At 47.0% G+C, this 15,807-nt stretch overlaps 1 protein-coding gene across 1 annotated transcript in view; it reads right to left on the bottom strand.

The window, feature by feature from the left end:
- Window positions 1-8,347, bottom strand: part of LOC142312103 (uncharacterized) — a 45,323-nt gene extending 36,976 nt beyond the window's left edge. The window contains exon 1 of the mRNA XM_075350984.1: window positions 8,161-8,347. The gene's annotated coding sequence lies outside the window, so the exon portion shown is untranslated. The remainder of the gene's footprint in view (window positions 1-8,160) is intronic.
- Between the last annotated feature and the right edge of the window lie 7,460 nt (window positions 8,348-15,807).

Genomic DNA, 15,807 nt, shown 5'->3' with positions numbered 1-15,807 from the left:
ATAAAGTTTGAAATTTCGTGCACTTTTTGATTGACGTGTGCACCTCTCTGTTAATGTCCGGGCGGGTTATGCAGGAGTTCCCCACCCCCCCACCAGCCTGTTCCTCCCTCTCTCCTGATGTCCGGGCGGGTCATGCAAGTGTTCCCCGCCCCCCCGCGCCGCCTGTTCCTCCCTCCCTCTCTCTGGCTGTATGTAAATATCTAATCTTCAGAAACATCAGGAGAGAGGGAGGAACAGGCTGGTGGGGGGGCGGGGAACTCCTGCATAACCCGCCCGGACATTATCTGCAGAGGTGCACACGTCAATCAAAAAGTGCACGAAATTTCAAACTTTATAAAGTTGTATTTCACTGCCTAAACACCCGAGCTGCCCCCTGATGGTATGTACACACTGTGCATGATAGTGCCAGTACTGCACTGGCTGCAGCTTATACACGAAAATCCTGATGTTTGGTTCCCTTTAAGGAATTTAGAACGTGCATGAAACATAAATCTCCTTCACAGATTTGAATAATATATCCAGGGCTTCCTCAAAAACATTTTTTTTTTTAAAAGGTACAAATATGAGGTATAGCCCTTGAAAACCATATTCGATATAAGGATCCCTTTAAGAAATCTTAAGGTACAAATAAAGGGTGTAAATTACGTAAATATTAAGTACTAGAAGGTGGCCCGATTCTACGCATCGGGTATTCTAGAATTTACGTATTGTGTAGTTCATGTATGATTTTTGTTATATATATATATATATATATATAGATGTTGTTGTGTGTAGTTACCAAGTGTTTGTGTAGGGCGCTGTACATGTTCTGGGTGTTGTCTGGGTGTGACGGGGGGTGAGAGCGGTGTTGTATGTGTGTTGCGTTGTTTGTGGAGCGCTGTGTGTCTGTAGCGTTGTGTGTGTGTTGCGCGGTTTGTGTGTGTGTGGTGTGTTTTGGGGGGAGGTATGTTTTGTGCAATGTGTGTGTTGTGCGGTATGTGCGTATATTTGTGTGTGCAGCGTTGTCTGTGTGTGTGGGTGTCTGTGTAGGGCAGTTGTTTGTGGTTCCCAGTGTGTGTGTGGTGTGTTGTGCAGTGCGCGCGTGTGTGTGTTGGGGGGAGGTGTGCACTTCCCATCGTGCTCCATCCCCCATGCAGCACACTCCCCATCGTGCTCCATCCCCCATGCAGCGCACTCCCCATCGTGCTCCATCCCCTATGCTGCGCACCCCCCATCGTGCTCCATCTCCCATGCTGCGCACTCCCAAACGTGCTCCATCCGCCATGCTGCGCACTCCCAAACGTGCTCCATCCGCCATGCTGCGCAATCCCCATCGTGCTCCATCCCCCATGCAGCGCACTCCCCATCGTGCTCCATCCCCTATGCTGCGCACCCCCCATCGTGCTCCATCTCCCATGCTGCGCACTCCCAAACGTGCTCCATCCGCCATGCTGCGCACTCCCAAACGTGGTCCATCCGCCATGCTGCGCACTCCCAAACGTGCTCCATCCGCCATGCTGCGCACTCCCAAACGTGCTCCATCCGCCATACTCCGCACTCCCCATCGTGCTGCATCCCCCATGTTGCGCACTCCCAAACGTGATCCATCCGCTATGCTGCGCACTCCCAAACGTGATCCATCCGCTATGCTGCGCACTCCCAAACGTGCTCCATCCGCCATGCTGCGCACTCCCAAACGTGCTCCATCCGCCATGCTGCGCACTCCCAAACGTGCTCCATCCGCCATGCTTCGCACTCCCAAACGTGCTCCATCCGCCATACTGCGCACTCCCAAACGTGCTCCATCCGCCATGCTGCGCACTCCCAAACGTGCTCCATCCGCCATGCTGCGCACTCCCAAACGTGCTCCATGCGCCATGCTGCGCACTCCCAAACGTGCTCCATGTGCCATGCTGCGCACTCCCAAACGTGCTCCATCCCCCATGCTGCGCACCCCCCATCGTGCTCCATCCCCCATGCTGCACCAGCATCAGCCTCTCTACCCGCAGCATCAGCCTCTCTGCCCGCAGCATCAGCCTCTCTCCTCCCAGCATCAGCCTCTCTACACGCAGCATCAGCCTCTCTACACGCAGCATCAGCCTCTCTACACGCAGCATCAGCCTCTCTCCTCCCAGCATCAGCCTCTCTCCTCCCAGCATCAGCCTCTCTCCTCCCAGCATCAGCCTCTCTCCTCCCAGCATCAGCCTCTCTCATCCCAGCATCAGCCTCTCCGTCCCCAGCATCAGCCTCTCCGTCCCCAGCATCAGCCTCTCCGTCCCCAGCATCAGCCTCTCCGTCCCCAGCATCAGCCTCTCCGTCCCCAGCATCAGCCTCTCTCCTCCCAGCATCAGCCTCTCTCCTCCCAGCATCAGCCTCTCTCCTCCCAGCATCAGCCTCTCTCCTCCCAGCATCAGCCTCTCTCCTCCCAGCATCAGCCTCTCTCCTCCCAGCATCAGCCTCTCTCCTCCCAGCATCAGCCTCTCTCCTCCCAGCATCAGCCTCTCTCATCCCAGCATCAGCCTCTCCGTCCACAGCATCAGCCTCTCTCATCCCAGCATCAGCCTCTCTCATCCCAGCATCAGCCTCTCTCATCCCAGCATCAGCCTCTCTCATCCCAGCATCAGCCTCTCTCATCCCAGCATCAGCCTCTCCGTCCCCAGCATCAGCCTCTCCGTCCCCAGCATCAGCCTCTCCGTCCCCAGCATCAGCCTCTCCGTCCCCAGCATCAGCCTCTCCGTCCCCAGCATCAGCCTCTCCGTCCCCAGCATCAGCCTCTCTCCTCCCAGCATCAGCCTCTCTCATCCCAGCATCAGCCTCTCTCCTCCCAGCATCAGCCTCTCTCCTCCCAGCATCAGCCTCTCTCCTCCCAGCATCAGCCTCTCTCCTCCCAGCATCAGCCTCTCTCCTCCCAGCATCAGCCTTTTCTGTCCCCAGCTGATGCCTTTTCGGTCCCCAGCATCAGCCTCTCTCCTCCCAGCCTACCCCAGCCTCAGCCTCCCCCAGGATCAGCCTCTCTTCTCTCAGCCTCCCCATCCCAGCCTTCCCCAGGATCAGCCTCTCTCCTCCCAGCCTCCTGCAGCACGCCGTGCTCCTCTGCCGACACTCACAGATCCGATCGCATACACTCACACACACCCACACACACACCCGATCGCATACACTCACACACACCCGATCGCATACACTCACACACACCCGATCGCATACACTCACACACACACACATTGACGATATTGCACATACGCGCTCATACTCACAACATCCGGAGATACCACATGCTTCTGGCCATGTGATCCTCCGGCAGGTCCTGGAAGCTCACAGCACAATATCGCCGCCGAGAAGCAAGCGATATCCCAGGATGTTGTGAGTATGTGGATGCGATGTGATGTGTGTGTGAGAGTGAGTGTGATCTGATGTGTGTGTGTGTGTGTGTGTGTGTGTGTGCTGTTATGTGTGTGCGTGTGTGTATTTTCCGCCGCTGCAGGACCTTGATGCGCTGGTAACTATGCTACCATGGTTACCAGCGCATCTCGTCCCCCGCTCGCACGGGAGCCCACACCAGCATACGCCGGCCAGCCCCAGCAATGCGAGGGTATGTGTCGGCTGGTTTGGCGGCGTACGCTGATGTGGGCTCCCAGGGGTACAGTACTCACCTGGTAGTCATAGCTCCGTGACCGTGTCGGTTCGGGGAATGAGGAGGGGGCGGGGCCAGAGCTAGCGTGCATTGCGTGAGGGGGGCGGGGCGTGGCCGAGTTGCCAATGCCTGCAGGGTGCCGGGGCGAGAGGCCAATCTGTGGGGGGGGCGGAGCCTGGGCGAGCGGCCGGCCAATCCGTGTGGGGGCGCAGCCTGGGCGAGGGCCAATCCGTGCGGGGGGGCGGGGCCATGGCGAGCCCAGCGGCCAATCAGCTTTGTGTCACCGTAAGGACACAATTTTGGAGCAAGACAGACAGACAGACAGACAGAATAAGGCAATTATATATATAGATAAGATAAGGGTCCCTTTATAATACTTCAAGGTGCACATATGAGGTACATCCTTCTAAAATGCTTCAGTATGAAACACAGGGATCCCTTTAAAAAAAAAACCTAAAAAGTTATATACATATAGTTCATCTCTTTAAGGCACTGAAAATTCAGGATCGCTATAAAGACTATTCTTATCAGAGAGTGAGTGCGTCTCTCCAAGGTACTTCAGTGATCTATACAACTAATTATACCTTTAAGAGATTTCAAAATACATATATATCATATGTCCCTTTAAAAAAGATTTAAAGCAAATACTACTATGGACTGAACAGCCGACTGCTGAACTATGCAGACTTGTTTATACTTTCTAGTAATCTAGATAACAGTCCCAAATAAAGCAGATTATTGAAGCAACTTGGTCAAAAATCCAAACACTTACTATATCAAATGGTGGTGATGCTCCCTGCCACCTCAACGTACATTTCAAAATTCCTTCTTCACCTCAGTATTTGTAAGTCAAAGCCAGGAGTGGGTAAAACAAAGCAGTTGTGGTGCCTATGTTTCTACTATATTTTTCATTTGATTGTTCCCCTCTTGGGTTTGATTTACAAATCCTGAAATTAAAAAAACTCACCAAATGCTTAACGTGTGCCCATGGCCTTACTGTTGCTTTGATTCATTCTTGTTTATCTACTAATTTGTCTTCCTCTTACTAAATTTTCTACTCTCCAACCTATTCTGAATGACGCAGACTGGGGCATATTTATATCCAGATGCTACACCGATCCTTGTGCCAGTCATTGCAGTGGTTGCCCATGCCCTATAGAGTACAATATAAACTTCTCACTCTCTCCCACAAAACTCTTCATTTTTCTGCGCCGCCCTATATCTCCTGCGTCATCTCTGTCTACCACCCTACCTGTCCTCGACGTTCCACTAATGACCTAAGAGAAACAGCTTCGATAATCCAAACCTTCCATTCCAGTCTCTAAGACTTCTTTCTTGCTGCACCAGTTCTCTGCAAGCACTACCCAGGACAATCCAGTTCATTTTCAGTCTCTACAGTTTCAAGAGTGCCCTAAAAACACATTTCTGTCGGATGGCCTACCACCTCTCATTCCCTGTTCTCCTACTAACTTTTCCTCAGAATCTGGTCCCTCCGATGATGTTTCCTCACCCTCCATGTATTCAGTAGCCCTTTGTACCTGTACTTGTACACATACTGGCTGGTGACCGTGTGATGCCCTGGCCTATCAGGTCATCAAAGCGTATTGTGCAATCTGCTCGTCTGTGCAATATCCACCTCCTCCTTGGTTACGGGTCCCCAACTATGGTGTTGCCAACTTCAGCCAATCAAAATCCTAGGAACACTCTGCACCACACCCACCAGACACACCAGTGGACGGTCTAAGTAGAATAGGGTCGAACTTGGGGGGGTTGGTTAAGCGGAGGTCAGAAGTCAGTCAGAGAAAGGGGGAGTGAAGTGGAGTAAGTGAAGGAGAGAGGAGGTCAGGAGCCGGGCTCCTTGGAAGCAACTAGGTAGCAGACGGTGCTTGAATGAATCATTTGCTTGAGAACACAAGAACAGTTGCTCTTATTGAAAAAACAATGGCCTTGTAGGAGCTGGACCCCCGGTCGCAGGGGATCGTGAAAAGGGGCACGGAACTGTCAAGGAAGACAGCCTGCGGCCTTGTACCATCACCGGGCTGGGACCAGAGCACGACGTGGACCCTAGGTCAGGGAGTAACTTCAGGCAACCTGACAATTTACCAGACAAGAATGGAGCCTTCAAGATCTGCTCTCCACCCGCTCCAAAATCGGGGTACTAGCGCAACGAGGGGGATAGGACTTTCCCCAAAAACAATCCAGGAAATCCCAAGCGTGAATAATAATAAGTTTTATTTCTATAGCGCCAACATATTTCGCAGCGCTTTACAATTCAGAGGGGACATGTACAGACAATTTGAAACAATACAAAAAAACAAAATTCAGATACCAGTAGGAGTGAGGGCCCTGCTCATAAGCTTACAGTCTATGAGGAAATAGGGGAGGCACAAAAGGTGAATGGGGGGGGGGGAGAAAAGCTATATATGATATGAGTTATATATGATCCAACCATCGATTTAATAGGGTATTCAAAACCAGCTGCATGAACGGCCAGAATTTATACAGGTACAGGGGACAAGAATTGGAAGTAAATTTTTTGTTATGAAGGGCAGAAAGAGACTAGATTAGATCAGGGCAGTGAGGTGATAGGCTAGTCTAAAGAAATGCGTTTCTATGGTCCGCTTAAAAGGTGTGGATGTTGGGAATTAATCGGATTTCTCTTCGTAGTGTGTTCCAGAACATAGGCGCAGCTCGTGAGAAATCTTGAAGACGGGAGTGGGAGGTTCGAATTGTTGAGGTCATTAGCAGAGCGAAGAGCATGGGTGGGGTGATAGACAGAGATGAGGGAGGAGATGTAGGGGGGGTGCGAAACAGTGGAGAGCTTTGTGAGTGAGAGTGATAAGTTTATGTTGGATTCTGTAACGGATAGGCAACCAGTGCAATGACTGGCAAAGAGCAGAGGCATCGGCGAAGCGGTTGCAGAGGAAAATGATCCTGGCTGTGGCATTCAGAATGGATTGGAGAGGGGAGAGTTTAGTAACATGGAGACCAATTAATAAAGAATTACAATAATCCAGGCGAGAATGAATGAGAGCGACAGTAAGAGTTTTTGCAGAGTCAAGGGTAAGAAAAGGTCGAATTCTAGGATGTTTTTGAGGTGGAACTGACAAGAACGAGCAAGTGAACGAATGTGGGGAGTGAAGGAAAGATCGGAGTCGAATATAACCCCAAGACAGCGGGCGTGCTGCTGGGGCGTAATGGTAGAGCCACACACAGAAATGGTAATACTGGGTTTCGGAAGGTTAGGAGAGGGAGGAAACAGGAGAAGTTCAGTTTTTGACAGGTTCAGTTTTAGATAGAGGGAGGACATGATGTTTGAGACAGCGGACAGACAATCGGTAGTATTTTGTAATAGTGCAGGGGTGATGTCAGGAGAAAATGTGTACAGTTGGGTGTCATCAGCATAGAGATGGTACTGGAAACCAAATCTGCTGATCGTTTGTCCAATAGAGGCTGTGTATAGAGAGAACAGGAGGGGGCCTAGGACTGAACTCTAAGGAACCCCGACCGTAAGGGGGAGAGGAAGATGAGCCGGCAAGGGATACAGTGAATGAGCGGTTAGAGAGGTAAATGGAGAACCAGGAAAGAACGGTGTCCTTGAGCCCGATAGAGTGGAGCATAGTGAGGAGGAGCTGGTGATCCACAGTATTGAATGCAGCAGAGAGATCCAAGAGGATCAGCAGGGAGTAGTGACCATTAGATTTAGCTGTAAGTAGATCATTAGAGCGTGAACCATGAGAGCAAGCTCCCACAGTTAGCCACACTGGGCAGCGGGACCCGACTAGTTTCATGCTACCGGGGCCAACCAAGAAGTGCCAGGGAAAAGGTCACAGATCATCAGGCAACACCATCGGGGACGGGACCCAAACTAGCTCCCCTCAGCGGCAGCGGTGTCCAGAACTTTGGTTTACCCAGTTGTCGGTGTCAGCTTTATGGACTGAGTGAGTACGCAAGTAACCCTTTCACCCCCAACGGCACTTCCCAACACCATCACCGAGTCTCGGGGCATCCCCCCCTACCCGTGGAGGGGTTAAAACACCTAGCTGCCCACTCCATCGCCACCGGGTACTCCCAGTGGCAGCGATGGTACTCCACCTTCCCGCACACTACGGGTGGCATCACGAACTTTAAATATACAATCCCCTGTAAATACCCCCCTTTATTTGAGTGGCCACACGACCCCCGGGTCCGGATGCCCCTCGAGCCACCGCGGATCCGGATCTGAGCAGCCCGGCTGCTGACGTGGGGGCGGCCCAACCGGATCATGCAGTGTTGGTTGAATGCCTCTATAATACTAATGACACGATCTAATACGACAAGCTCTTTGGTATAACCTTTTGTGATCGCCTGATTCCCCCTTAGACTGTGGCTTATGAGCAGGAGCCTCACTCCTCTCGGAGTTGAATTAGATGTTACTCATTAATGTCTTATTTTGCTGGTAAAGCTACGGAATATGATGGTGCTATAGAAATAAAAATTATTCTTAATCATCCCCCACATTATTATCTACACACACTCCAGACTCACATACACACAAATGCACTTACTTTAGATAGTTGAGGGCAGAGATAAATAGTCCACACAGGACCACTGAAGCCGGCAGACACCGTCCACCATCACCGCACCACAGCAAGGAAGACCGAGACCTCCCGTGTGTGGGGGTTTGTTACCCTAGAACTAGAGCCACTATCTCAGCTAATGGTAGATGCTACAGTGTATGTGCTCCTTCCAGGTATGACGTCACTTCTGTCACATGATTGAGGTTTTCTGTACTTATAGGACCTGTGATGATGTCACATGGAGGGGAGGAGTCAGGGGGTCACATGATCAGCTCCTCAGTGTATGCAGGACTCTGCTGTGCTGGTTGTTATGGTGCTGGATGAGGGGAAGTTTATGTGTGGGGTCTGGAGGGGTTTACAGTGTGGATGTAGCAGAGCCGTGTGTGTACGAGGTGTACGGAGCAGAGTCGTGTGTATATGAGGTGTACGGAGCAGAGCCGTGTGTGTACGAGGTGCACAGAGCGGAGCCGTGTGTGTACGAGGTGCACAGAGCGGAGCCGTAGGTGTACGGAGTGGAGCCGTGTGTGTACGAGGTGTACGGAGTGGAGCCGTGTGTGCACGAGGTGTACGGAGCGGAGCCGTGTGTGTACGGAGCAGAGCCGTGTGTGTACGAGGTGTACGGAGCAGAGCCGTGTGTGTACGAGGTGTTCGGAACGGAGTCGTGTGTGTACGCGGTGTACGGAGCAGAGCCGTGTGTGTACGAGATGTACGGAGCAGAGCCGTGTGTGTACGATGTGTACGCAGTAGAAATATGTGCGTACAGAGGGGAGCGTGTGTACAATGTGTACAGAGCAAAACCGCAAGTGTACAACCTGTGCATAGTGGAGCCGCATGTATACAATGGGAACAGAGCAGAGCTGCGTGGGTGTGACCTATTCAAAGTGGAGCCGCTTGTGTACAGAGCAGAGCCCTGTTTGTACAGCATGTACACACTTGGTCAAAATTGTTGGTACCCCTCGAAAAATGAAAGAAAAACCCACAATGTTTTATTACTTACGTGTACCCTATGTAAATAATCAGAGGGTCTAGCCCCCTGGGCGTCGCATCGCCCTGTGGGCATTTGCATGTTTTCCATGGTATCACGCCCCTGTGAGCGTGATACCATGGATTTACATTAGTGACGTGCCAGTCGCTTCTTGAGATCCCGCGCGTGCGCACTTACCATTCCCGCAGCCTTGTTATCCAGGTGTTTGCTTCTCGGTTTCAGACGTGCACTGCGCATGCTCAGGAGACTCCTTCGGTTCTGGTCCTGTGGGCGTGATACCACGAAAAACATGCAAACGCCCACAGGGCTAGAGCCGCTGCTCATTTAAGATAGGGTACACCTAAGTAATAAAAAAACATATATTTATACATTCACATTACACACTATTACAACACAGGGATGGGTAGGAAGGGGTTAATAGGCCACACATCACACCGCTACTAGGTTAGAACACAAATTACTTGACAGGTTCCCTTTAATATTTTGTTGCACAACCTTTTGAGGCAATCATTGCAATCAAACGATTCTTGTAATTGTCAATGAGACTTCTGCACCTAACGACAGGTATTTTGGCCGAGCAAACTGCTCCTGTTCTCTCGTGTTTGAAGGTTGCCTTTTCCAAACAGCATGTTTCAGCTCTTTCCAAAGATGCTCAGTAGGATTTAGGTCAGGGCTCATACAAGGCCACTTCAGAATAGTCCAATGTTTTCCTCTTGGCCATTCTTGGGTGTTTTTAGCTGTGTGTTTTGGGTCATTATCCTGTTGCAAGACTCATGACCTGTGACTGAGACCAAGCTTTCTGACACTGAGCAGCACATTTCTCTCTAGAATCACTTGATAGTCTTGAGATTTCATTGTACCCTTCACAGATTCAAGACACCCTGTGCCAGATGCAGCAAAGCAGCCCCGAAACATAACAGCGCCTCCTCCATGTTTCACGGTAGGGACAGTGTTCTTTTCTTGATATGCTTCATTTTTCCATCTGTGAACATAGAGCTGATGTGCCTTGCCAAAAAGTTCCATTTTTGTCTCATCTGTCCATAGGACATTCTCCCAGAAGCTTTGTGGCTTGTCAACATGTACTTTGGCAAATTCCACTCTGGCATTTTTATGATTTTTTTACAACAATGGTGTCCTCCTTGGTCATCTGCCATGAAGTCCACTTTGGCTCAAACAACAACGGATGGTGCGATCTGACACTAATGTTCCTTGAGCTTGAAGTTCACCTTTAATCGCTTTAGAAGTTTTTCTGGGCTCTTTTGTTACCTCTTTGATTTGTCATCAATTTTCCCTTTGCGGCCACGTCCAGGGAGGTTGGATACAGTCCCATGGATATTAAATTTCTGAATATGTGCAACTGTAGTCACAGGAACATTGAGTTGCTTGAGGATGGTCTTATAACCTTTACCTTTAACATGATTGTCTAAAAATTTTCTTTCTCATCTCCTGAGACAACTCTTTCCTTTGCTTCCTCTGGTCCATCTTGAGTGTGGTACACACCATGTCACCAAACAGCACAGTGAGTATCTGTAGCCCTATATACAGGCCCACTGACTGATTACAAGATTGTAGACGCCTGTGATGCTAATTACTGGATACACCATGATTTAATATGTCCATTTTGTCACATTATTTAATTTCTGTCCAGGGCTATTTGATGAGTTTTATTTATTTTTTTATAAATTCTGTGGAAGCATGGTTCAAAAGTAATGTCTGACTTTCATTTGTTCATTTTCTTAGATGTTTTATTTATTATTACTTTTGTCAGATTCAAGTTATTTCTGTGACCATTGTGGGTTTTTCTTTTATTAAATGAGGGATACCAACAATTTTGACCATGTTTGCACACAGCATGAACAGAGCAGAGCCATATATGTATGGTGTGCACATAGCGGAGCCATGTGTGTACAATGTGTACAGAGGGAAACTGTATGTGTACGGAGAGGATAAGTGTGTGTACGATGTGTACAAATCGGAGCTACAAGTGTACATCCTGTACCGAGCTGTGTGTGTACCAGGGCTGTGGAGTCGGAGTCAATTTTGGTGGAGTCAAAGTCGGTATAAAATGGACCGACTCTGACTCCTAAAATATATAATAAATTGGGTACAGCGGTTCAATGCAAACAGAGGGAAGGAGAGCCAGCATCCAAGTCAAGGGTAAGTTCAAACGAATCCGTTTATTAGGTATACATTAAAAAATGCTTCAGCAGCTTAAAACCATGGATAGGTAGTGGTAGATAGTACGCATTTCGGACGACTTTTCCTTATTCCTAGTCTATAACACTCTGATTGAAAACACATGCTAAAAAGGTTATCTGTCGGAAATGACGTGAAACAACCAGAACTTATAGGGAAAACATATAGACTAAAGCAGCAGTATAGGATTATCAATTCATAATATGTACATTATTTATTTTCTAATATTAATTTCTAGAGGAAAAAGATATTGAATAAAAAAGCAATATAGGATTATCAATCTAATATGTAAAGCTGAGTGTGTGTATGTATGTGTGTATGTATTTGTGTGTGTGTATGTGTATGTCCGCTAAAGGAATCCGCACTGTCGCATTTACAATCACGAAATTTTGCACATACACTCTATGTGACTCAGGGAACATCATAGACTATGTTTTGACGGGAAAGTTTAACCCAGTGCTGTACAGTCACTCTCCAAAAAAACCTGCCTCCATTAAAGTCAATGGAGCTGCAAGCTACAGGTTATTAATGGGAGCTGTGATTGGTTGCTATAGGAACAAAATAAATTGTTAGTATAAGAAGCGTATGTGTAAGGTAATAAGATGTCAGTGGAGAGATGGATAGAGAGAGACAGAAAGAGACAGAGAGAGACAGACAGTCAAAGATACAGACAGAGGCAGACAGACAGACACAGACAAACAGGGAAAGAGACAGACAGAGAAAGCAACAGACAGGCACAGACAAACAGGGAAAGAGACAGGCAGAGAAAGTGACAGACAGACAGGGAAAGAGACAGACCTGGAACGAGACAGATGGGGAAAGAGACAGATGGAGAAAGACAGACGTGGAAAGAGATAGACGGGGAAAGATACAGACCGGGAAAGAGACAGACAGGGAAAGAAACAGACGGGGAAAGAGACAGACCTGGAACAACACAGACCTGGAATGAGACAGATCGGGAAAGAGACAGACCTGGAATGACACAGACCTGGAATGAGACAGACGGGGAAAGAGACAGATGGGGAAAGAGACAGACAGAGAAAGAGACAGACAGGAAAAGAGACAGACAGGGAAAGAGACAGACCTGGAACAAGACAGATGGGAAAAGAGACAGATGAGGAAAAAGACAGATGGGAAAAGAGACAGACAGAGAAAGAGACAGACTTTGAACAAGACAGACCCGGAACGAGACAGTCAGGGAAAGAGACAGATGGGGAAAGAGACAGACAGAGAGACAGACAGAGAGAGGCACACAGAGACATACAAAGAGACAGACACACAGACAGAAAGAAACAGACAGAGACAGACAGACAGAGACTGGGAGAGAGACAGAGACTGGGAGAGAGACAGAGAGACAGTTAGTATCCCAGGCAATGGCCGGGTACTACAGGTAGTTTATAATATATTCATTATTTAGTTTCTAATATTCATTCCTAGAGACATTCTAGTTTCTAACAGAAGCATCCATTTCGCCTCTCTCTTATGCATAAACTGAGTTAGATTTCTTCCCCGTTTGGACAAGCATATTTTTTCAATGCCATTAACCTTGAGTGACCCCATGTTACCTCTATGAACATTGAGAAAGTGCTGTGAAGCACCTGAAAGGCTCCTTGTTGTGATGTTGTTAGCATCGTACACATGTTCTGAGATCCTGCGTATGAGTGTGCGGGAAGTGCTACCTACATACTGGATATCGCATGCCTTACAGGTAATAACATAAATCACATTGCTAGTACTACAATTAATCAATGATTTAATGTGAAATTCTTTCTTTGAGACACTAGAAATTGTATTTTTGGTATTAGTCATGTATTGACACAGACCGCAGGTTTTGTGACCGCATTTATATGAGCCAGTAGGCGGTAACCAGTTAATAGAAATATCAATATTTCTGTTACCTTTATTAGTATGGTCACTGGGGGATATCATTGCTCCGATTGCGCAGCTCCTTTTTGATACGACTTTAACTTCATTACTTAAGATATTTTTGAGGACACAATCTGTTGTTAAGATGGAAAGACATGTTTTAATAATATTTGTTACTGCATAATAATCCCTACTATATTTAGTCAAAAAACAATTGGAAACCTATCTGATATATTTGGTTTAGGTTTATTTTACAGATATTGAGATCTAGTTTTTAGGTTAGTTCGGTATTTAGCTTTATTTAGAACCACTTTGGAATATCCTGTTTTTAAATCATTTCTCAATAATGCGGCATTCATCTTCATACGCTGCCTGTTTAGTACAGCATCTCTACCCGTACAAACTCACCATGTTATCAATAACATGCCTGGGATGACAGCTGGCAGCGTGTAAGAGTGAATTACCTGCCGAAGATTTTCTGTATAGATTACAGTCTTTATTAGTAGGTAAATTTGCTCTTAATGTAATATCCAAAAAATAAATTTATTTTTTATTATACTCATAAAGTAAAGATTAAGTTACATGGATTGTTATTTAAATAGAACTTGACATTTTCAATGTAACATTCTGGACCCTTCCATACGATTATCACATCATCAATATATCTGAGAACACAAGGTTGTTCTATGGGCACCAGATTCTCACCATCTTTGGCAAACATCTTTTTGTGCTGGTGGAAGGAGGAGTATGTCTTTTCTTAAAGTAACCCTTTTGCCTCCGATATCTCTATATTTACAGTGACTAAAAAGTACAAGCTGAAAATTTAACTCCCAACATTTTCATAATGGAGTGGAAGCACATGCTGTTTTGCTTGTCCTAAACAGGAGGTTTAATCGTAGATGACATTGCTGCTTCAAAGAAACGGAGAGAGACATTGCTAATAGAAAATAAAATTCTTCTGGCAGCTGTGTATGTAGACCCAAGTCCTCGTATATTGCTGGATGATCAACAGCTTACTAAAGGAAAAGAAGCTCTGACAGAGGTAGCAGTTAGGATGAGTGGGCTACAGCACTGCCAAGAGCAAGACTTGGATACTGCCAGTGCTACTGCTGCCGTATCTTCAGTCTCATCAGATGGAAAGTATAATTTTGGAAAGTATATGGACGACATGGAGCAGGCAAAGCGTTGATGCAGGGAAAAGATATTCCACTCCCATAGCAAACAGATTGACCAGATTTCAGCAAAAGATGTATAAGAGTTCAACCATTCATCAAAACTGACTATGCATAAGGCAATTCCTTTATACCCTGAAATTGTTACAGATGTTGCCCATGTGGTCACCGCTTTGCCACCAACCCAAGATAGTGTATAGAGGTTGTTCACTAGCTTTACAATAATGAGGTCAGATTTGAGGTCATCTATGAAGGAGGATCTGATGGAGGCGATACTATTTCTCAGACCAAATTCATAGACTGCACAAATGTTATTTAGTACATTTTTGTTGAAAACTATTTTTTCCCACTTACTGCATAGTACATTGCATATTTACAATTTATTAATTTTTTTGTTTTCTAAACTTGTATTCCAATAGATATATTTTATGTTCTATCTAAATAGCTTGATTATTGCATCACAATAATGATTAAAAGCCTGATGTTACCATTTTACTACAGTAAATTTATCACAAACATATATCGGGGAAATTGAGGAGTCAGAGGTTTGGCTTACTGACTCCACAGCCCTGGTGTGTACAACATGTACGATGCACACGAGTCGTGTGTGTGTGTGTGTGTGACCTGTAAGGAGCTGAGCTATGTGTGTACGACGTGTGTGTAGCAGAGCTGGGTCTGTACGACATGATAAAGCGGAGCTGGATGTGTACAAACTGGAGCTGCAAGCATACGAACTGTACTGAGCTGAGCCATTTGTGTACGGTTTCTGCGTAGCGTAGTGGCATGTGTGCGAGGTGTATGTAGTGGAGCCATGTGTACGGAGCGGAGTTGCGTGTGTTTTTACGAGGTGTGTGCAATGGAGTCATGACCCGCCCTGAACTTTCCATCTCTATTCTCCCACCTTACATGATCAGCTGATACTTCATTACAGGTGAGATTGTCATATTCTTTGCATTACATATACTCCGCATTCTTATTTCTACTTTTGATGTATTATTCACTTTAGTAGCCGGTGCAGAGGGACTATTTCACATTCAGTTTTTATTTTGAATACACAGGGCTCAAAAGAAGGAGAACAGCGATCGTTACAGAGAGGAGAGGCTGGACCCAAGAGCAGCAATGCCCATCGGACCGGACCACAGGTAAGTATAATAAAAGGGTTTTTACATTATACAGAGCGGCCTGGGCTCTTATATACAGTATTCTTGAATGCTGTATATAAGAGCTCACTGGTGCTAATCCCTCATGAAGGTGAATGAAGATGAACATGTTGCTGCCTTACATATTCGAACAACTGGTACTAGAACTTTTTCAGCACCAGGAAGTTGCATTGGATTTTGTGGAAGTTCTCAAAAGGAAGGTCCATGGGAATCGATGGGCGTTGTGGGACATTCCTCTTTGGATTACGTCAGAACT

Source organism: Anomaloglossus baeobatrachus, chromosome 5, assembly GCF_048569485.1.
Source record: "Anomaloglossus baeobatrachus isolate aAnoBae1 chromosome 5, aAnoBae1.hap1, whole genome shotgun sequence".
NCBI classification, from domain to species: Eukaryota; Metazoa; Chordata; class Amphibia; order Anura; family Aromobatidae; genus Anomaloglossus; species Anomaloglossus baeobatrachus.
The sequence above is the reverse complement of the archived record's forward strand: the minus strand, read 5'-3'. Positions and strand labels throughout refer to the sequence as shown.